General features: G+C 34.6%; 1 long non-coding RNA gene across 1 annotated transcript; it reads right to left on the reverse strand.

Moving 5' to 3' along the window:
• Positions 1 to 3,699: 3,699 nt before the first annotated feature.
• On the reverse strand, positions 3,700 to 6,404 carry LOC120085285 (uncharacterized). Its single transcript, XR_005483863.2, has 2 exons — positions 5,807 to 6,404; positions 3,700 to 4,189 (listed from the first exon to the last, which is right to left on the reverse strand). It is a non-coding gene; the product is annotated as an uncharacterized LOC120085285 (long non-coding RNA).
• Positions 6,405 to 23,649: the final 17,245 nt, after the last annotated feature.

A 23,649-nucleotide genomic window follows, 5' to 3' on the forward strand; every position in this document is an offset into this window, starting at 1 on the left:
AAGTTTTTCTCAATGAGTTACTGTTGAAGGCTTTCGTTTTAGTGACATACCTTGGGACAATGACCCCCTACTACATATATTTCATGATATTGACAAAAACGGTGGGATTGTGTGATAGTAAGAACTTTTATGTCAGCTAACTCTTGAATTTTTTTTATGAAAACGAGAACATCCATCCAGCGAATGACCTTTTGCCCCAGCATGGAAAAGGCAGGTCAAATTATCATCATACTCTTCACAATCAAGGTCTAAGCGTGAATGTTTAACAGAAATACATTCTTTTTCCAAGAGAATATCAAATAGTTGTTTCATAAGAATGTTTATATTTGCACCCTTGGTCTTTAAGTCAATGTCCAAACATTCTACAACATTTACTTGGTGGTTTGGCGAAGGATTATTATTGACTTTAGGCTATTCTTCCTTTTTAAAGTTCAATCACTCTGACTCAACTAGCTCCTGAACCTTGTATTTTAAAGTAGTACAATTTTCTGTCGAATGCCTGATAGCTCCCACGTGATAATTACACCTAGCATTTGGGTCATACCACCACGGATAGGGAGGTTGAATTTGTCATATAGGTTTGGGAGTCATTTGAACATGGGTGGGAGTATAACATCGGGTACCAGACATAACTTCGCGGCATCAACATGGCCAAAAAGATTTGTCCATGCTATTGCCCTCAGCCTTTCCTAAAGGACCTCAAATGATTCATTACTGGGAGCTTTCTGCTCTTCATTCATCAAATTTTTTTCGAACTTCAGGGTCATCCAAGTTAGGCATCATGAAAGGTACATTGGATATCTCTTGCTTCTAAGCTGAAATACTAGGTTGATCCATTCCCGATACTTTTGCATCAGGATATGTGTAAACGTCCTGTTGGCATCTCATACATAGAATTATATGATGTATAATGTAGTACCGATCCTTTTGCTGACAAAGGTGGCCCGCCTGGTGGGAATGGCAAGTCGTTAGCCGAATCTTCAGTAAGGGTCACGTATGCTATCATTTTCCCTTTTTCCATAGTAGCCAAGATGGCCTCCACTTTTTCTTTAATATCATCAATATCTTTCCTGGTTCTCTCTTGCTCTGATTTTTCTTCCATAGCTTTTAACCCTTCTTCTTGTGAAATGTATTCAATGAATTCTCGATGTTCGAGCTATTTTAGTTTTCTATTTTGATTTTGAAAGAGTGACCTTAAAGTAATGAAGAAAAAGAAAATGTACAATGAATAAATGGACTTTATTAAGGAACGAACAAATTTACGTGACGAAGGTTCAAAGAAAGATTAAAAGAGAAAAAAAAAAATAAAGAAGAAGAAGGTAACAATCAATGAAAATGTCCAAAATATCCTAGGTCCCTAAGGATCAACCCCAGAAACTCAAATAGCTCATCAGCATTATGAGCCATCGGTGAGGTACTTTCTCGAAGATATCTAACCCGTATACCCTTGAGCTCTTCTGGCCATTACTCTAATAGTACCCAACATTCTATTAACTTTGCCCAGGATTGTTTGCATGTCATTCCTCAAGAGATCAAAACTTTCTTTTAACGACAAACACTTTTTCTCCAGATGCTCATATTTTTGTGACAATTGCTCATTCGCTCTTTGATAACCTTGGAGTTAACGTTCAATTGACTTTGCAAGTCCTTTTAAAATCTCATGCTCTTCAAACTGATCTTTTACTCTCAATTGAAGACTATCAATTATTTGACGTAGTGTTGCATTAGCTTCATTACATCCAACAAGTTGAGGTTTTTGTTTGCTGATAATCTCATTCAATTCATTGGCAAGTTCAGAAACCTTTTTTTTTTTTTTTGGTTATATCACCTTCTTGCTGATGGGCTCTCTCTCGCAGTATTGCGTTCTAAACCTTGAGAGTATGATTTTCTTTATGCAGTCTTCTATTTTCTGCCTCTAACGAATCATAATCCCTTTCCTGTCTCGTCCTCTTTTTTGTTGTCTTTTATGCTCCTAGGGATTTTTTGTTGGTCTGGACTGTATCCTCTACCATGCGAATGAACTTTTGTCGCAACTTCTCAAGAATTTAATTTCTCATTGTATGTTTCATTGCCCATTGATCAAGCCTGTTCATGGCCTTATGATCAGGAGATTTCTAACATCATTTGCAACAATCATTATGTCATTTTTTCCATTTGAGCGCCACTGTAACCATTCTTCGGTAGCTTCTTCACCATGATCATTACTGTCGATCTTTTTAACCATCTTCTAAGAAGCTATCACGTGACATTTCTTTTCATTACACAGTCTTTGTCAGCATACGAGAACTCCAAACTACTCAGGTCATGAGTTGGAGGTGTAAACTGTTTAAATTAGATCTGTCCGAGAACCAACAATGGTACATAACAGATGTAACCCCATAGACCTAGCAAGGGAATTGTGTGCAAGTTACTGCATCTATACATTACAGCTGTCAAAGGCATTCAACATGCCTTCCAAATTATGTTCTCTTGCCTTACTCAAGCAAAGAAAGATTTCCATGCCTCTTCTTCTGAAAAATTTGAATTCTATTGGATAGTGCCGAACTCAGAAATTACATTCCTGGTTGTATTCCAAGTGCTTTTGAAATTAACTTTTGGCCATTTGAACTCTTCTGGGAACTTGAAGTTATCCAAATGTAAAGCAACGAGATGTAACATCTTAATTTTTCACTTTCTATAGAGCGACAATAATTCAAAGCTCTGAAAGTCTCTACCAAAAGGGGAATCGTTGGATCCATGCCTTCTTATATTCTAAAAAATAATTTCAGAACTTGACCATCGATATATCTTTTAGCTCTAGGGTACAAGACTGCCCCATACACACACAATACTAATAAGATCATACGTCTTTCTTTTGCAATGTGATCATGAATAAGTCTTATTATATTCGAATGGAATAAACTCCTCATCCATGATAAGTTTTAGATGCTTTCGGACTTCAGTAATACGAACATCCAGAAAATTTAACAATGCTCTCTTTGTTGTGAGCTTTGGGTTAAAACAGTAAACTCTTTCTTCAATTTTCCCTTTGAGACCCAGCATCGTATGGTATTCCTCAACGGTAGGCGTCAGATTCATACCTTGGAATGTGAAGCATCTACAAGCAGGATTCCAACAATCTACTAAAGTCTTAGCAAAACGATTGACTAAAATATACATCAGCTCTGTTATATTCCCATATTTGCATGAGAAATTGTATCTTTGCTCGAGCATCAAACTCTCCTAGATCTCTTTCAACTCTCCTAATTCACTAGGAATAATATGAACCTGACAAGAATTTGGTATCCAAGTGGACGGTTGACTATCTCCATGTTGCAGTTGCATTTGTTCGGCCTATTGGGATACTGTTCCTAGCTCTTCATGTTGAGTTAGGGGTGACCGTATGGATACACTATGAATATTGGTATTCATCCTATTTCCTTTTTGAAAGAAATAAAAAAAAAAATGGAAAACATAGAAAAGTAAAGGAAGGGGAAAAAATAGAAAGAGAAAATAACATTTTTTTTTTCAAAGGAAAAAAAACTCTAAGAAACAAAATGAACTCATAGAATCATACTCTCTCCTTTTCATTTAGAAAACCCTTTTCTGTATAAATTCTCCTTTGACCATAAATAAAGCTAATGAAAGATGCTGGGTATAATTCTAATCCTCAAAGGATAAAAGGTCCCCAAATTAAATCAAATGTTAAGAATTAACAAATGAACTAACTTGAGCGAGCATCTTTCGTATCCCTGCCCGGGGGCAATTAAATCCCTTGATTGCCGACATTACTCGATTCTCAATTATACTCCTAGAAGGTAAAGCTTGGGACATAGAGTTGTGATAGTGTGCGAGATATGCATGAACATACATCGAGCGAAATTACACAATAAAATAAGAAAAATAAAGAAAAAAAACCAAAGTCTAAAAACAAAAAACTAAACACATAAAAAAATAGGATAATAGAAAAATAAAAATTTTGTGGCTTGACTCTCTAAAGTCCCCAACGAAGTTGCCAAGCTGTCGCAACATCATCCTGACGTGGAGCGGCCGACATCCTTCCCTAAGAGTCTCTTTCGAGGTGTGAGGTTTGGAGTTACCACCAATCATCTTTGGGGTGTGATTGGTCACCCGTTTAAAATAAAAACAGTTTGCAAAACCAAATTTAAGGTTCGGGAGCCGGCTGAGTGTAGGAAAGGTATTAACACTCCTGAAACACCCATTTCGATAAATGGTTACCACATTTTACTTGAAAATTACCGTATTTTTCTTTGGTCTTAAAAAGAAAATATTTTTGAAATTTGCTTTTGAATGTCCCAATGATATTAATTCACACTTTGTAAAAAAATATGAATAATAATTATTAGTAACTCGAGGCCATGCGGAAGATCTTGGAGCTTACCTTAAATTTCAAGATAATTTCTTCACTCAAGAAAATTAGAAAGTCAATATTTTCCAATATTTTGTCATAAAATATTTAAGAAAAATTTCATGTATTTCTAGGATGATTATCCTAAAAAGAGAACACTACTAAATTTCCTAAAACAAATGTTTGATTAAAAAAAATCAGTTATGGAGATTTTCAAGAGACCACTACTCTAAAATCAGTTCTGGAGATTTTCATGTATTTCTAGAACTTTGATGAAGTCCAAATAGAGACCACTATTTTTACTCTAAATTTAGAAATTCATTTAAAAACAAACATTTATTTTAAAATTTAAAGACGCTGGGTTGTAAAAACGAAGAGTTCTTATTCGTTTTAGAAAGTGAACAATTGATTTTATTTCAAACTCCATTGCCAAAACTAAAAAGTGAGACGAAAAATCGGATGGTTCTTATTTCATAAATCCAATTTTCAAAAGGTGACAACTTATTTTATTTCAAATTTCATTGTCAAAGTTTGGGAGTTCTTATATTAGAAATCCAATTTTTAAAGGCGACAACTTATTTTATTTCAAATTTCATTGTCAAAGTTCAATTTTGAAAAATTGGAGGGTTCTTATTTCAAAAATCCAACTTAAGGTGACAACTTATTTTATTTAAATTTCATTGTCAAAGTGCAATTTAAAAAATTGGAGGGTTCTTATTTTAGATATCCGATTTTTAAAGGTGACTGACTTATTTTATTTCAAATTTCTTTGTAAAAGTTCAATTTGAAAAATTGAAGGGTTCTTATTTCAGAAATCCAATTTTTAAAGGTGACAACTTATTTATTTCAAATTCCATTGTCAAAATTTAATTTTAAAAAAAAAATGGAGGATTCTTATTACATAAGTCCAACTTTTAAAGATGACAACGCAAAAATTAATGAAAATATAAATTTTGGCTAAGTCAATCTTATGGCCAATTCCAAGATAGTGGTGTTCCCTACAATCAATTGAAGTACCTCAGCCTAGACAGAATTATCCAGCAAGATTCCCATATAGCCAAATTTTATTTCAAATTTATTAATCAATTCTTTAGATAAAGATTTTACTTAGAAGATCTAAATTAAGGTCATTTTTTTTTTCATTTGGGTATCCAAATTAAAACCAATTTAGCGTTCGGTCAAAGTCAAGATGAAACTTTAGACAGAAAACTCCCAACCAAATTAAGCAAAATCTAATTGAATTTTCAAATTAGAATCCACAAATTGAAATCTCATTAAATTGGAAATTGGACTTGGAAATTTCGGCCTTAGATCAATTAAAAAGAAACTCGGAATCAGAGCATAAACCCACACTTAAACAACTTTCTCCTTCTTTATGATTTTTTTTTTTTTTTTTTAAAGAAAGAGTGAAATAAATAGTACAAGATAAAATAATGAAAAATAAGAAATGGGACCCACCTTATTTACCTTTCTTCTTCCTTTTCTTCTTCTTTGTGTTTTCCTCCTCCTTTCTTCCAGTTTTTTTCTTTATCACAAAACCAACTCTCAATAGCTTGGAAATCAGCCCTTTGGATGTCGAACGGGTTTGTCGTTGATATGGAACGCTGGAATCTATTGCAGCTGTGGTCACTATCGATCGGAAGCTTGTGAGTGGATCTTCTTCACCGGATCTATAAATGTTTTAACTTTATGGGTTTTTACCGAATCAATTTTTCGCTCCAAAAATATCGCCTCCTTCCTCCTCCATTTTCACCTCTATTTATACTGATGAGGGTTGATTAAAAAGAGATGAAAGTTGAGAAAGAAAAGGGAAAAAGTGGGTGAGTTAGAGGGGGAGAAAGGCTAGGGAAGAAGAGAAGTTTGGGGAAGAAGTTGGACAAGGAGAAGAATGGTGACATGGGGGAGAAGGAAAAAAAATAAAAATAAAATAATAAAATAAAGTAATGGAACTGGAAAATGAAAAATAAGGATAAAAATGAGAAAAATAATATAAAATACAATAAAAACTAAAATAAAATTTAAAAAAAAAACTAAAAAAAACATAAGTAAAATTAGAAGCCCAATATTTTTCTTTTTCAAAGATAAAATCTTTTAAATAATAATAATAATAATAATAATAATACAAATAAAATAAAAATAAAAATACTCTGGACCAAATATGGTGTCTGCAAAACACATCCACCATTTTCTCTAAGGTAGGTAAGCAACCTTACGTTCTGCTTATCACCCTTTATTGTGATGACAGTGGCACAATTGTAAATTCTAGATAACCTAGAAGCCATAAGCACATGAAGCACATTGAGCGCAAATATCATCTCATCAAGGAGATTATACAACGAGGAGACGTGATCGTCAAATAGATAGCCTTAGAACGTAATATTGCTGATTCGTTTACAAATGCTCTCACGACTAAAGCGTTTGAGGGTAACCTAGTAAGTCTAGGACTACAAGTTATGTAAATCTAGGGCAAGTGGGAGAAGTCATGGGTATGTGATGCTCTAGTTTATTATATTTATGTTTTTCTCTCACACTCAACATGATGTGTCAATGACCCTAGTGGAGTTTTAGTCCAAGTGGGAGTTTGTTGGGTTTTATGTCCTAAAACTCATGGTTTGTAAACAATAAACATATTCTATTTTCCAATAAAGTTGTTTTGAGGTTTATTCAGTAAAGATGTTGTTGAATATGTGAATTGCACTTAAAAACACTAAATTCAATAAACTAAGAACCCCTAGCTATAACATGAATACTTGAACTATATGTAGAGACATAAAAATGGATCAAGTTAAGTAATAGTCAAAATGGTTTATAGTATAAGAATTAGGTTGGGTACTTTATCTTGGAGACATTATGGATGTGCCCAATTTTGTTTTTGATGCAAACGATGTGATCCTGAATCGTTCATGTGGAGACATGTGAGTGGGAGCGTCTTATGCAATGAGTTTGCATATGATCAGACTGAGAAATAGCCACTTTTACTTTATAACGCCATTTATTATTAAGACTGACTATTTTAATACGATGACCTAGGTAAATCGATCTTAATCTTGAGCTAACTATGAACTACTTTTTATTTGAGATTATCCTTTAATCTGCATGGGTGAGAGTGACCTGAGTTTTCTGACTCAATAAGCCCTCCATTTTAGGGATAAGACCAGGTAAATAGCTGAGGATATAGTCCTGAAAAATGGAATTCACTCCTACTCGATTCCAGGAATAGAAGATAGATTATTCTCTTAAGTGCTGACTCCAGGTCTTGAATAAGGGGCTCCACCCTCTCATTGGCCTGAGAGAGACTCGGTTTGGTGGTTGGACCACAAACCAATTGTTCATTAGAAGATCAGTAGGACTTAAGGAACAAAATGTAATTATAGGGGTAAAATGAGAATTTTGACCCAGCTGTAATTACGAACAACTTTTTGAGGATCAACTTACTAATCATGGTTATATCGAGTGGATAGAAATATATCTACAGTGAGGAGAGTACAGCTACTGGGCTATAGTGGAATGTCCTGTTAGTTAACGAATGTTGGTTAACTAGATTAAAGAGTTTAGCTGGTTAATCTCGGATCATTGGAGCTCGTGATCTGTAGCTCCATTAGGTCCCTTTGCTAGCTCATATCGGACTAAACCTTAGAACAGTGTGATGAGAGAATTTGAATTGTTCAAATTCATCTTAGGAAATAAGCGTTATTTATATTCAATATACTTAACGTATTATTGCTTAATTATGAATTAAACGATTTGAAGAGTTGAAAATATTTAAATATGATTTAAATATTGGTCACACGAATAGGGATTCATGATTGGAATTGGTGTTAATTATTAATTTAATATTTTATGTTAAACTAATATTATTAATTGAACTATTTAATTAATTACTAAAATTAATTTTATAATTTAATATTTGATATTAAACTTAAATAATCGAATTATTTAATTAAATATTTAAAAAATAATTTTATTTAGAATTAATTTAAATATTGAATTTTTGGAAAATTCAAAAAATTTGGGTTAGTGGGTTTTCCCCACATTTGAACCCTTTAACACCTCAAATTCTATTAAATTAGGACTTAATTTTGTGTCAAATTAAGATCAATTCAACTTTGCATGATTCTTTTCTTTAAATAGAAGAGGAAATGCTGAGATTGTTTCTTCTTTGAGGCTTATGAAGCTGAAATTCTTTTAAATAATCATAACACCCAAACCAAACTCATTTTTCCCTTAAAAATTCATCACCAAATTGGATCCCATAATTTGTTCTAAGGTCGGAGAATAGTAGAGAAGACTCTAGCGGTGGTCTACGAAGTGTTTGTGATCATAAACAACCAAAGGACAACTTTAATTTTGAGCTATACTAAGGTTTGTTCATTAAACTTTGTTTTTACAGCTTTGAACTAGGATGCTTGATCCTTAAATTAATGAAATTAGAGTGCTTAAGATCTGAATTGCTTTTGCTTACATGTTGCAACTCTATCAAATAGTATCAGAGCATGTTTTAAGCACCCAATTTGCATTAATTTAAGCTTAGTGGGTGAAGTTTCATGAGATGAATGTTGTTGGTTGCTAAATTTGGATATATTATGCTTTTGACATCAAATTAAGCTTCAATATGTTGTAATTATTGTAATTGTCCACTTTTTTATGGGCATTAATATGTGAAGAAGAGATTATAAATTTGCTAGAGTCATTAGAGTTGAAATTAGGCTGTAATTTAAAGAAATTTGGAGCAAAACAACAGGAACCAAAATAGGGAGCTGGGACTCAAAGTGTAGTGTTCAATGTTCTATTACAATGTTGCAACATTATTCATCATTTTTTTCCAGAAACGTGTGTGCGAAGGAAGAATAGTCCAATTGGACTATTCAATCCAGTTTGCCTTTTTTCAGTATGTTTTAGCCTTTCTGAAGCATTGAAGGTCCGATTCAAGTTGTTCTCCATTGGTTCGAGATGATTCAAAGTGTTCAGGAGCGGTTCAAGGATTTTGTTTTTTTGTTTTTTTTATTGTTAATGTAATAACTTAGTTGTTTGATAGCCTAGGATGCCAAAACCGTCCTCTTTCGTGTGCTTAATTAATTATGCATTATAAATGTATGTTTTAATTAAATTAAATTCGTTTGTGCACCATATAGATTTAAAATCTCACCATAGAATAAGCATGTTTCATGCATTGAAAGTATGTTATAAGTGCTATAATATATAATATGCATGTGTAGGATTTCATGAGAATTAATATAAGTTGTTATATTAATTTATGAAATGTTTAATGTATGTTATGGATTTGGTCTAAGTTTTAAGTGTTATAAAATGACTTTTAAAATCTATAACAAAGATAAATTGCATGCTCACATAGGGTTCACAACCACAACCTATTTTAATAGTTAAAATAGGTCAATAACTTGTAAAACTAAGGTTACAAGATAACTCACCCGACAAGATCCTGTCTAAGGCTAGAGGTACTTAAGTTGACGGTTTACAGAACACCTGCTAATTGGGGATCGATTTGGTTATTGAGTTATGTTAAACTTGATTTTATGAGCATGCGTGAGCGATGTGAGTTTTAAAGTTTATAACATGGATATCATAGGTTAAATCGAATATAAAATTTATATTTGAATGCATACCTAAACTTAGGTTGTATTTAATTAACCAAAATATGACTAAGTAAAAGTCACTTCAATGGAGAAAATTTGTTTTTAGCTCTCATGTCCCTAAGAGTTCACACTGTGAGATCCATGCTCAGTTTCATGTCGGAAAGTGTTTTCATGGGTCAATAACAAGGTGAATAGGGGAAGTTGTTCATAGTAAGTGGGAGAAGGAAGTGTGTCAACACATCCCACGGTCTCCTCCATTAGGTTGCACTGTGAGATTCCCATATTCCATCTGTGTGCCGTCCTAGAGCGACCACCCATTCGGAGGGTTGTGACATGGGGATCGGAGCACTGCAAACTTCATAAATGAATAGGGTCTCTTAGGTCTGTCTCAGCATTGTCTTCCATTCGATAGTTTGTTGGGACCGATCTCTAGGATTTAAAAATAGAGGGTTACACTTACATGAATTACTAAGTGTTAGTAAGTTCTTGACCGAACAAGGGATAACTAAATGCTATAGGGATAAGAGTTTTTTTGGTATTAGTGTTTGGTCAAGAATGTCTTAGTTCAGTGAAGGAATAATTGACTGCCTTTCGGTAGCGATTATTCTGACTCACTGAAGTATCGTTGCAAATTAATAATGAATTATATGAGTATATATTATTAATTTTTCTAAAACTTGATTGGATTTAATAGTAATTCACTAGTAGAACTTGTTTATATTTTCAGCATGACTAGCTCTTTAGTTCAACTACTCATTTCTGAAAAATTAAACAGTGACAACTATGCAACATGGAAATCAAATCTAAACACGATACTAGTAATCGATGATCTTAAGTTTGTCTTAACAGAGGAATGACCTCCAAATCCTGGCTCGTCAACAAACCAAAATGTCCGAGAGTCCTATGAAAGATGGATTAGGGCCAATGATAAGGCCTGAGTCTATATCTTAGTGAGCATATTTGATGTTCTAGCTAAGAAACATGAAAGCATGATCACCTCTAAGGCGATCATGGATTCGTTGCAAGCAATGTTTGGACAATCGTCCTCATCTATCAGGCACGATGCTCTCAAATATGTTTATAACTCCCGCATGAAGAAAGGAACCTCTGTTAGAGAACATGTTCTGGATATGATGGTTCACTTCAACATAGCAGAAGGAAACGATGTTATCATAGATGAGAAAAGTTAGGTTATTTCATCATGGAATCTCTTCCGAAGAGTTTCCTGCAGTTCCACACAAATGCGATGATGAACAAGATTGAGTACAATCTGACTATTCTCTTAAACGAGCTTTAGACATATCAGTCTTTTATGAAGACTAAGAGATAAAAAGGGAAGCAAATGTTGCTACCTCAAAGAAGTTCCAAAAGGGATCATCCTCAAGAATGAAGTCTGGACCTTCCACTTCAAAAAATAAAAGTATTCAAATGAAAAAGAAGGGAAAAAGAAAATATAAGGCTCCTATAACCCACAAAAGCAAGGAAAAAGCTGCAGATAAAGGAAAGTGTTTTGCAATGAAGATGGGCATTGAAAACGAAACTATCTAAAATACCTTGCCGAGAAGAAAGCTAAGAAAGCAAAACAAGGTGAATATGATTTACTTATTATCGAAACATGTTTATGAAGGAAATCGTACATAAGGATTTCCATGAGCAATAGAATGATCGTTCTAAATTCCATTCGAATTTGAACATACACAATTACAATTAAGAAACGGAAACATACAAGCTATGCACAAAATAGAATTACAACATGCTTTACAAAGATCAAGGGTATATATACCTTTGAAGACTCATTTTCAAACTCCCTCGATCTTGAACGCTTATACAATAAATAAGACAGCAATCATGAGCTCTTGAACACTACGACCGTAACACAGCACGATCACAGCAATCACGAACATAACGAACTCTAAGACCACGAACAAAGTGAATGACCTCCAAACACCTCAAACTATGTCGAGTTGAGTACGACACCACCACAATGGCTACTTTGGTATTCTCAGTGTGAGAATCCTGTGAGCTCTATGTGGACTTGGTTTGAGGAAGAGACTGGAGGAAGAACAATCATTTGAAGCTCCAACAACTTACCATACTATATTTATAACTTATAGTTTTAATATTTCATCTCATGAAACATATAAACCATAGCTCTTTTTCTATTTCATGGTACTTAATGTAAATCTCATTTACATTAATCCTCTACTTTGATGTATCTTATACATCACACCGATCATATCATATATAATCAAATCACCTCTTGTCAATTTGAATATTTCAAATCAACACCAATAACTGATTCTCAACTTGAATTCATTGAGCTACCAAGGGGACTTTATGGACTTGTAGCTTAAAGCTCCAACAGTATGTGAATACCTGACTAAACTCTTTAGTCATGAGATCCACCATCAGTTAACTATCAGGCACTCCACTAAAGACCAACAACTGAACTTTTCTTATTACAGATATATTATATGTCCATATGTCAATCAACAGTGCGATAACCCTTCACAGATCGCTCGTAAGTACAGTTGAGCCAATAACCGTTATGCCCCTATAGTTACATCTGACTCCTTACATACCATTGATCCATCTAATGAACATAAGTCATAGTCCTATTATGACTGAGTCCTCTCTTCCAAAAAGAAGTCGTGTCCACTATGTTCAAGACTCGAAATCAGCCCTTAAGGGAGCAATTTGTCTACTTACCCCTGCTTTGGGGAAGGAGTGAATTCCATCTTGTGTAACTGAGTTCTCAGCTCCTAAATCAGATAAGTCCCCAGAAAGGAAGGCATGTTGAGTTGGCAATCTGGTCACTCTCGCCCATACTAATCAAAGGACCGCCCTCAAAGGCAGGAGTTTCCAAAACACTCAGGATTGAGGTCATGTCACCTATATGGTCGTTTAGGTGAGATGTAAGTCTCTAGTATCAACGGCGTTACATGCAAAGACTAGTCATCTCATGGTCCGATCTTATAAAAAAATCTTTGTATAGGACAACCCCGCTCGCATGTCTCAACATGAATGGTCGGGATCTACCATATGTATTAGTTCACAACACTTGCAATCATCTATAAATCGGGTCGTATCCATAGTGTCATCAGGATCAGGCATCCCTCCTTATTCCTTATACTATAGACCTATTTAGGTTATCACTTAAGGCATGATCCACTTGAATCATATACATGCTTAAGTTTTCATACAATAACCATGGAGCTTTGTTTATTGGATATGAGTAAATTCCAAATAAATAACTCTTATTTATTCATAACAATGTGTATGATTACAAACTACGAGACTTCGGGAGAATTAGACACCAATTTCAACAGTTTAGTGCAGAATGATAAATCCACCTGGATACTAGATTCGGGGGCCACTAACCATGTGTGTACTTCTTTTTAGGAAACTAGTTCCTAGTGGTAACTTAGAGAAGGCAATTCCAAATAAATAACTCTTATTTATTCATAACAATGTGTATGATTACAAACTACGAGACTTCGGGAGAATTAGGACACCAATTTCAACAGTTTAGTGCAGAATGATAAATCCACCTGGATACTAGATTCGGGGGCCACTAACCATGTGTGTACTTCTTTTTAGGAAACTAGTTCCTAGTGGTAACTTAGAGAAGGCAAGACAACTCTCAAAGTTGGAATGGGAGAGGCCGTCTCAGCTCAAACAGTAGGAGACTTGAAGTTATTTCGTGGAGATAGATTCATTTTATTAGAAAATGTACTTTTAGTTCCTAATATGAGAAACAATCTAATATCTATCTCTTATTTGTTAGAACAAATATACAAAATATCTTTTGAAATTAATGAAGTGTTTGTTAGCTCAAGAGGTGTTCAAATTTGTTTTGTAAAGACAACCTATGTGTTAAGACAAACCAAGGAAAAAGCTATTTTAAATACTGAGATGCTTACAGTTGAAACTCAAAATAAAAGCCAAAAGGTTTCTCCTAATACCTATCTTTGGTACTTTAGATTTGGCAACATTAATCTCAATAGAATTAGGAGATTGATCAATAGTGGACTCCCAAATTAGTTAGAAGATAACTCTTTACCTCTTTGTGAGTCTTGTCTTGAGGGTAAGATGACCAAAAGATCTTTTAAAGGAAAAGGTTTTAGAGCCAAAGAACCCTTTGAACTCGTGATTCAGATTTTTGTGGTTTGATGAATGTAAAAACGCATTGAGGGTATGAATACTTCATCAGTTTTATTGATGATTATTCAAGGTATGGCTATGTTTATCTAATGCTTCACAAGTCTGAAGCCCTTGAAAAGTTCAAGGAGTATAAGGCAGAGGTTGAGAATCTGTTAGGTAAAACAATTAAAACATATCGATCAGATCGATGAGGAAAATATATGGACTTGAGATTTCAGAACTATTTGATAGAACTTGGAATCCTGTCTCAACTCTCAACACCCGGTATGCCTCAATAGAATGATGTATCAGAAAGGAGAAATAGAACACTGTTGAACATGGTTTGTTCAATGATGAGCTATGCTCAATTGCCTGATTCGTTTTGGCGATGTGCAGTAGAGATTGTTGTATACATTTTGAACATGGTTCCTTCCAAAATTGTTTCTGAAACACCATATAAGTTATGGAGAGTGCGTAAAGGTAGTTTAAGTCACTTCAAAATTTGGGAATTCTCTGCACACATGTTTTAGGGTTGATGTCCTAAATCTCATATGGTCCTGTAGTTTGTAAACATCTGTATGAACAAACATTTGTGATGTAATAATATGAGATATTTTATTCACTATTGTCTATGAAATATGAGATATTTTAGTTGCATTAACCACAAACCAATAAATTAAGATCTTTGGTTATCATTGTAACTTAAGCATGTATGTGATGGCATACAAGTGGATCGTGCTTTAAGTGATATTCTAAATGATCTGTATTATATGGATATAAGAGGGAAACCTTATCTTGACGCTGTTAGTGCGGCCTGCTTTGTAGATGTTACAAGTGTTGTAAATTGCTACAAATGGTATGAACCTGGCCATTTATGTATTAGACATGCGAGCGAGGATGCTTTATACAAAAGAGTTTGTATAAGACCAGACCATGAAATGTTTTAGTCTCATTATATAATGTCGTTCATGATAGAGAATTTCATTTCACAAGGATGACCATAGGTAACATGACCTTAATTCTGAGTGAGTTGGGAACTCCTGCCTATGAGGGTGGTCCTTTGATTTGCATGGGTGCGAGTGGCCAGATCGTCAACTCAAACCACTTTGGAGATTCGTCTGATTGGGGAGCTGGGAATTCAACTACAGAAGACGAAACGCACTCCTTCCCCGATTCAGGGGTAAGTAGATAAATTGCTCCCTTAAGGGTTGATTTTGGAGCTTGAACAATGTGATGTCACACCTTCTATTTTCCTGAGAAAGGTTTACTCATAGTATGGCTATGAAGTATTATTCGTTAGAGAAATCAGTAGTACTTAAAGAGTTAGATGTAATTACAGGGGCAAAACGGTAAATTAGTCTAATTGTACTTACGAGCGATTTGTGAAGGGTCATCGTACTATTGATTGGTTATATCCAATGGACATAAAAATATATTTGTAGCGCGAAGAGTTCAACTGTTGGTCTTTAGTGGAGTGTCCGACAGTTAACGGATGGTGGATATCGTGATTAAAGAGTTTAGTCAGTTATTCACGTACCATTGGAACTTCAAGCTACAGGTCCATAAGGTCCCCTTGGTAGCTCAATGGGTTCATGTTGAGTATCAGTTTTTGGGTTAGTTTGAAGTGTTCAAATTAACAAGAGGAAATTTGACTATATATGATATAATTAAATTGCATCGATTATATGTGGTATAATTGAATTAATGTATTAAATACATTAATTCGATGAATTATTATTAAATACCATAAAGAAGAAAAAGAACTATGATTTATATATTGCATGAGATGTGATATTAAAACTACATGTTAGGAATATATTATTTATTTGTAATTAAATCAATTATGGGATAATTGGTTTCGGTTTTTTCCTCCTAATAACCAACTTAGTGGGAAGTTGTGATCAATTATGGTAATTGATGGATAAAATGAAAATTATTTTCATTTTTTCATAATGCGATTATTAAACGATTGACCATCGAACGCACAAAAGAAAATAGCTATATGATAGCTTGAAAGCATAAACAATCTTACATAGAGTTTGCTATACGATAGACACTCACTTACTAAACGATCGAGTACCCAGTCTACGATAGACTTTTGTCATCTCCCACTTACTCGATCGTCTATACGATATGTCAATTCCTCCTTCCCTTTACCAAATTAATACAGAGCCCACAACTCCTTGATTCTCACACCGAGAATACCAAGGTAGCCTCGTGATGGTGTCTACCTGTTGTTCGAGGGCCGAGTGTTATTTGTTGTTGTTCGAAGAGATTGCTGAGGTGTGACATTCACGTTGTTGAACGTTTGGACTGTTAGATCGAGGGAAACAAGAAGAAAAGTTCTTCAAGGGTAAGTTCACTCGATTTGTAGTATTTTCCTTTGGAAGTATGCTGTAATTTTAAGATTATGCATAACTATTATTGTTTGATTGTAAACGTGTATGTTCTGTCATAATGGGGTTTGGAACAATCTTGCTTCCACTCACTGGTTCTCTTTGTATAGAGTTCCTTCAACATGTTGGTGTAAAACCCAATGAAATTGGAACGTCATTCAAAATTGTGCCTATTCGTAGGATACCCCAAAGAGAAGAAAAGTGGTTTGTTTTATGATCCTTAAGATAACAAAGTGTTTGTGTCGATAAACACTACATTCTTAGAGGAAGACCACATAAAAGATCATCAACCTCGCAGTAAACTATTATTGAGTGAAATTTCCAATGAAGATACAGATAAACCAACACAAGTTATTGATCAGGTCAATAAGAGTTGTTGATAGAGTTGGCACCTCTGGTCAGTCACATCCATCTCAAGAGTTGAGAGTGCCTTAACGTAGTGGGAGGGTTATCTATAGCCCAACCACTACATGGGTCTATTAGAAACTCAGGTCGTCATACCGATGATGGCATTAAGGATCCATTGACCTATGAACAGGCAATGAATGATGTAGGCCGAGACCAGTGAATCAAAGCCATGGACCTTGAAATAGAATCTATGTACTTCAATTCAGACTTAGAACTTATGGATCAACCGAATGGGATAAAACCTATTGGTTGTAAATGAATCTACAAGAGAAAATGAGACCAAGTCGATAAGGTACAGACCTTTAAGGCTCGACTGGTGGCAAAGAATTATACCCAGAGAGAGGGGGTGGACTATGAAGAAACCTTCTCTCCTATTGCCATGCTAAAGTTGATTAGAATATTTTTGTCCATTGTCAAATTTTATGATTATGAAATTTGGCAAATAGACATCAAGAAAGTCTTTCTAAATGGCAATCTTGAAAAGAATATCTATATAGCTCAACTAGAGGGGTTCATCAAACAGGGTCAAGAGCAAAAAGTTTGCAAGCTTAAACGATCCATTTCTGAGTTAAAACAAGCATCTAAATCCTGGAATATAAGATTTGACTTTGTGATCAAAGCTTATGACTTTGAACAGAATATTGAAAAACCTTGTGTCTACAAGAAAATTGTCAAAACCACTGTAGCCTTCCTAGTGTTGTATGTTGATGACATCCTACTCATTGGGAATGATGTAGCATTGTTGACTGACGTTAAGCAATGGCCAGCAACCCAATTCCAAATGAAAGATTTGGGAGAGGCTCAGTATGTTCTTGGAATTAAAATCATTTGGAATCGTACAAGAACATAACGTTAGTCATGTCTCAATCTTAAGCATCCTATATAGACAAGACGTTGTCTAGATATAAGATGCAGAATTCCAAGAGGGGTTTATTACCTTTTAGGCGTGGAGTTCATCTGTCGAAGGAATAGTGTCCTAAGACACCTCAAGAAGTTGAGGATATGAGATGTATTCCTTATGCATCAGCAGTTGGTAGTCTGATGTATGTTATGTTATGTACACGTGTTGACATATGCTATGCAGTGGGAATATTCAGTAGATATCCATCCAATCCAGAATATGATCATTGAATTGTCGTTAAAAATATCCTCAAGTATTTAAGGAGAACGAGGGACTATATGCTTATGTATGGTTCTAAGGATCTGATCCTTACAGGATATACTGACTCTGATTTTTAGACCGATAAAGGCTCAAGAAAATCTACATCGGGATCAGTGTTCACTCTAAACAGAGGAGCAGTAATGTGGAGAAGTATTAAGTAAGGTTTTACTACTAATTCCACCATGGAAGTTGAGTACGTAACTGCATGTGAAATAGCAAAGAAAGTTGTATGGCTTAAAAAGTTCTTGGCGGATTTGGAAGTGGTTCCAAATATGCATCTACCTATCACCTTCTAATATGATAATAGTGGCATAGTCGCAAATTTTAAAGCACTTAGAAGTCATAAGCGTGGGAAGCACATTGAGCGTAAATATCATCTCATCATGAAGATTGTGTAACGAGAATATGTGATCGTCAAACAGTAAAGTATAACATTACTGATCCATTTACAAAGGCCCTCATAGCTAAAGTGTTTGAGGGTCACCTATTGAGTCTAGGACTACGAGTTATGTAAACCTAGGGTAAGTAGAAGAAGCCACAGGTATGTGATGCCCTAGTTTATTCTATTTATGTTTTTCTCTCACGCTCAACATGATTTGTAAATGATATCTCTGGAGTTTTAATCCAAGTGGAGTTTGTTGGGTTTTATGTCGTAAAACTCGTTGTTTTGTAAACAATAAACATATTCCATTTTCCAACAAAGTTGTTATTGAGGTTTATTCAGTAAAGATGTTGTTGAATATGTGAATTGCACTTAAAAACCCTACATCCAATAAACTAAGAACTCCTAGCTATAACATGAATACTTGAACTATATGTGGAGACATAAAAGTGGTTCAAGTTCGAGTAATAGCCAAAATGGTCTATAGTGAACCACTTTGTATTTAATACAAACGATGTGATCCTGAATCGTTCATGTGGAGATATGCGAGTGGGGTGTCCTATGTAATGAGTTTGCATAAGACCAGACCGCGAAATGGTCACTTTTACTTTATAACGCCATATACTGTTAAGACTGACTATTTTAATACGATGACCTAAGTAACTAGATTTTAATCCTGAGCTAACTATGAATTCTTGTTGATTCAAGATTATCCTTTAATCTGCATGGTGAGTGTGGCCCGAGTTTTCCTCTTAATAAGCCTTCCATTTTAGGGATAAACCGGGTAGATAGCTTGGGACATAGTCCTGCAAGATGGAATTCACTCCTACCAAATTCTAGGGATAGTAGATTGGTTGTTTTCTTAAGTGTTGACTCTGAGTCTTGAACAAGGAGCCTCACTCTCTCATTGGCCCGAGAGGGACTTGGTTTGGTGGTTGAACCACCGACCAATTTTTCATTAGAGGATCAGTGGGACTTAAGGATCACGATGTAATTATAGTGGTAAAACAATAATTTTAACCCAGCTGTAATTACGAAAAACCTGTGAAGGATCGACTTTCTAATCATGGTTATATTTAGTGGACAAAAATATATCTACAGTAAGGAGAGTGCAGTTGCTGGGCTATACTAGAGTGTCTTGGTAGTTAACTAATACATTAAAAAGTTTAGCCAGTTAATCTTAGATTGTTGGAGCTCATGATCTGTAAGTCCATTAGGTCCCCCTGCTAGCTCATATCGGACTAAACCTTAGAACAGTGTGATGAGAGAATTTGAATTGTTCAATACCACTTAGGAAATAAGCGTTATTTATATTTGATATACTTAACGTATTTGTTCGCACGAGGTTTCTAAAGAAACTTGTTTCATGGAGTTGAACTTAGTATTTGTATTAATTTCAATATAGCGAGTACAATCTCTAATACTAAACCCTTTGATACTTTCAAATAAACTGTAACCTTTAAGTTGGTTGATCTTCTTGGATGATCGGTCTATGAGCTTATTGATTTTTTTTTATGATCGACCTTTGGGCTTGATGATCTTCTTGGAGGATCAGTGATCACACGAGGCTTCTGGAGAAACGTATCTCATGGAGTTAAACATGTGTTGATGTATATTTGATGCAGCTGTGATTCGATCTCTAGTACTTGATCTTTTGATTCTCTTTCGGTTGAATGCGTATGCTTGATGTATGAAAGTGAAACGTGTGGATGTTCTTGAAATTGGAGTCTTGGAAGAATGTTTGTATCTCTAAAAGACTTCAGTCTTCAAGCGTGGTCAGCTTCAGGAGTCAAGGAGTCTTCCGATTATAAAGAATTTCCTCTAGCTCTCTGAAGTGTAGAATTAGGAGCACGAATATTTTTGTGTGGAATTTAGCTGTCTTCTTTTTCGACGAGTCACAACTATCCACCATTTGTAGTCATCTTCAATAGGATCATCTTTGCTTAGGGAATATGTTGTTAGAAGCTCTTACTGGAATCGAACCAATATAGGCTCAAAGGTCCCAAACTAGATGAAGCTTTCTCTTTGATCATAAGATGCAAACGGTGTTGGGACACTTGAAGTCGTCGCTACCGTAGTGTAATTTGTTTGATCTACTTCATCAAGATCCATCTCAATCTTCTTTTCACGAGCAAACTTCAGAATTAGCTCCTTCATCATGAAGCACTTTTCTAATAGATGGCTAATGACCTAGTAATACTTGTAATAGTTAGGATCATCTACTTTTTTGAATTGCTCTAGACGTTTACATTCTGACAGTTGAATGAGTTGTTTCTCTAATAATTTCTCTAACATCAAAATCAGAGAATGGATAAACTTTTTCCTGCCTTTCTTTAAGAGTTGAATGACGTTTTTCGCTTTTATTGTGTTTTTTTTTTTTCAAATTTTGTTTCTTTTCCTTTAGAAAAAGATTTCATTGGGGTTGCATGAATGACCGTAGATTTTTTTGTGGCACTATTCAAGATCTTTTCAGTGCTCTTAGTTTCATTCTTGTCTTTTCTCACCTCAGGAACCAAAAAGCCCTTAGTTCCCCTATTGGCGAATGCTCAACTCCATGTCATGGGCGCGAGTCGCTAGGTCTTCAAATGTACGAGGCTTTATCCTTTGCAGAATGTAAAGAAGTTCTCAATATATACCTTAGGTGCACATCTCCACTACAAATAATTTAGTGAGTCTATCTTTGCAATCCAGAATTAGAGCTCTCCTTCGATTGATGTAGTCGATGACTAGCTCTCCCTTTTGCTGCTTGATGCTTGTCAGCTCCATCATGCAGATGATATTGTTGGGTTTTATGCCCTAAAACTCATAGATAATAAATGTAACATTTGACCGATCATTAATAAAGTGTTATCAATATTTATTACAATAAATAGTTATTGCTTATCTTTTCTTTATCTTGCCTAAATAACCCTAATCCAATAAACTAATATCCTAGACTATTGTATGAGTCTTGAACTATATGTAGAGACATACAGGATTAGTATTCAACATACAACCTAAAGGGTCTATAGTATATGGATAAGGATGGATACCTTATCCTGGTGACATTATAGATACGACCCATTTTGTATTTGATACCAATGCAATGATTCAACGCATTCGTGTAGAGGACATGGAGTGAAGGTATCATATGCAATGAGTTTGCATAAGACTAGACCACGAAAAAGTAACCACTAGATATAACTCCGTTGATTAGTCATGTTTATATTTCACTAGAATGACCTAGGCAACTTAGTCTTAATCCTGAATGAGTTATGGACTCCTGTTCATGAGGGATTGTCCTTTGGTTTGTATGAGTGAGAGTGACTAGTTCACCGACTCAATAAGCCTACCATTTTGAGGACAAAACCGAGTGGGGAGTTGGGAACATAATTTCGCGAGATAGAATTCACTCCTTCCTAATTTTAGGGTAAGTAGATGAGTGTTCCCTTAAGTGGTGTCTCTGGGACTTGAACAAAGGGTCCTACCTTCTCACTGGTCCTAGAGGAGTTTCTGTTTAATGGTTGGGCCACAAACAGGATGTTCATTAAAGGAGCACTGGTACTTAAGAATGTAGAGGTAATCTAAGGGTAAAATGGTAATTTGACCTAGCTGGTGTTATGCACACTCGTGAAGGACTAACTTGCTATTATTGATCAATATCCGTGGACACAGAAATATATTTGTAGTGAGAAGAGTGCAACTGTGGGTCTATAATGGAGTGTACCCACAGTTAACGAATATTGATTAACTTGGTTAATGAGTTTAATCAATTAATCTCATATTGTTGGAGTTTCTGATCTGTAAGCCCATTAGGTCTCACTGGTAGCTCATAAAGGTATTGAGGTAATTAAAGTAATTTGAAATATTCAAATTTACTAAGGGAAAGAATATAATGTATTGTATGGTGATACATTATAATATAAAGTTTATATTTTAATTAAACTTTATGATATAAATTTATTTTGAATTTGATTCAAAGGTCAATTTAATGGAAAGATTAAATATTTGAAGGAGTTCAAATATTAAATTTAATATGAATAGAATTCATATTCAAACTATAGGTTAAAATTAATGCACATTAGATGCACGTTAAAACCATAAGTAATACGAGAGAAAAATAATTGAATATGATTCAATTATAAGGATAAATTAAATATGTGATATTTAATTTAATGATTAATTAATTAAAGAATTAATTAAATATTAAATTAAATTAAATTAAATTTGATTTAATTAAACTAATTGAATTAAAACTATAGGTTATGAGAGAGGGATGTATCAGAATATGATTCTAATGTACATTTAATTAAACATGAGATATTTAATTATTATTAATTAATAATTATTTTATTTATTTTAATTAAATTTTGATTTAATTTATGTTAAATTAAATAAATTTATTGTTATTTAATTAAATAAATTAAATTTGATTGTATCTAGATCAGTATACCAATCGATCAATAATGTTGTTTAAATAAATTAAATTTATTGTTATTATAATGCACATTTAATCTTTCCAATTGTTCCCAACTGTCAATCACTTCCGACTCTAGATCGATATACCAATCGAAAGCATTTCATTTCAAACTACGGATGAACTGTTTGATTAGTTGGTCTCCTGTGGTTCCTTCATTTTCATGGGTTTCACTGAAGTGAGCAATATGTTGTTTTGGATTGCCCTTTCCATCAAACTGCTAGAACTTTGGAGGTCGATACCCAGGTGGCATTCTCAGGTTGTCAATCCTCTTGTATATAGCTTGGAATACATAAATGAGGATTGACGGTCCTCCATATTGAGGTTTTATAAAGTTCGTAGTCATATCATGCAGCTATTGAACTGACAGATAGGTGACAGAGGTAGATTACTATAGCTGGTTTTCTTGCAAAACAGTCTTTCCTTTGTCATTGACTTTGGTAGCTGGAGCTTGACTTGTCTCAGCAGTTTCTCGAGCCTGAATTCGATCTCTTAAGGCAGCGATTTCATGATCTCGCTCCTCAATAGCTTTCATTAAAAGATTTATCTTTCTCTCCATCACTGTCATGGCCGATTCATTTGTTACGTCAGCCATCATAACAGACACTATATCAAAGTGATTCTTTCTCTGATCGATCAAAAGCAGGAGCAGAGTTATCAAACAAAGAATTTTCTTTGATGATGATCTCGCCATTAGGAAATTCCATCAACTGTTCCCAAATTTTCTTCGTGATGACAGATCCTTGTTATTACTCATGCA

This window comes from Benincasa hispida, chromosome 9, assembly GCF_027475165.1.
Source record: "Benincasa hispida cultivar pf3 chromosome 9, pf3_genome.v1.1, whole genome shotgun sequence".
Lineage (NCBI taxonomy): Eukaryota > Viridiplantae > Streptophyta > Magnoliopsida > Cucurbitales > Cucurbitaceae > Benincasa > Benincasa hispida.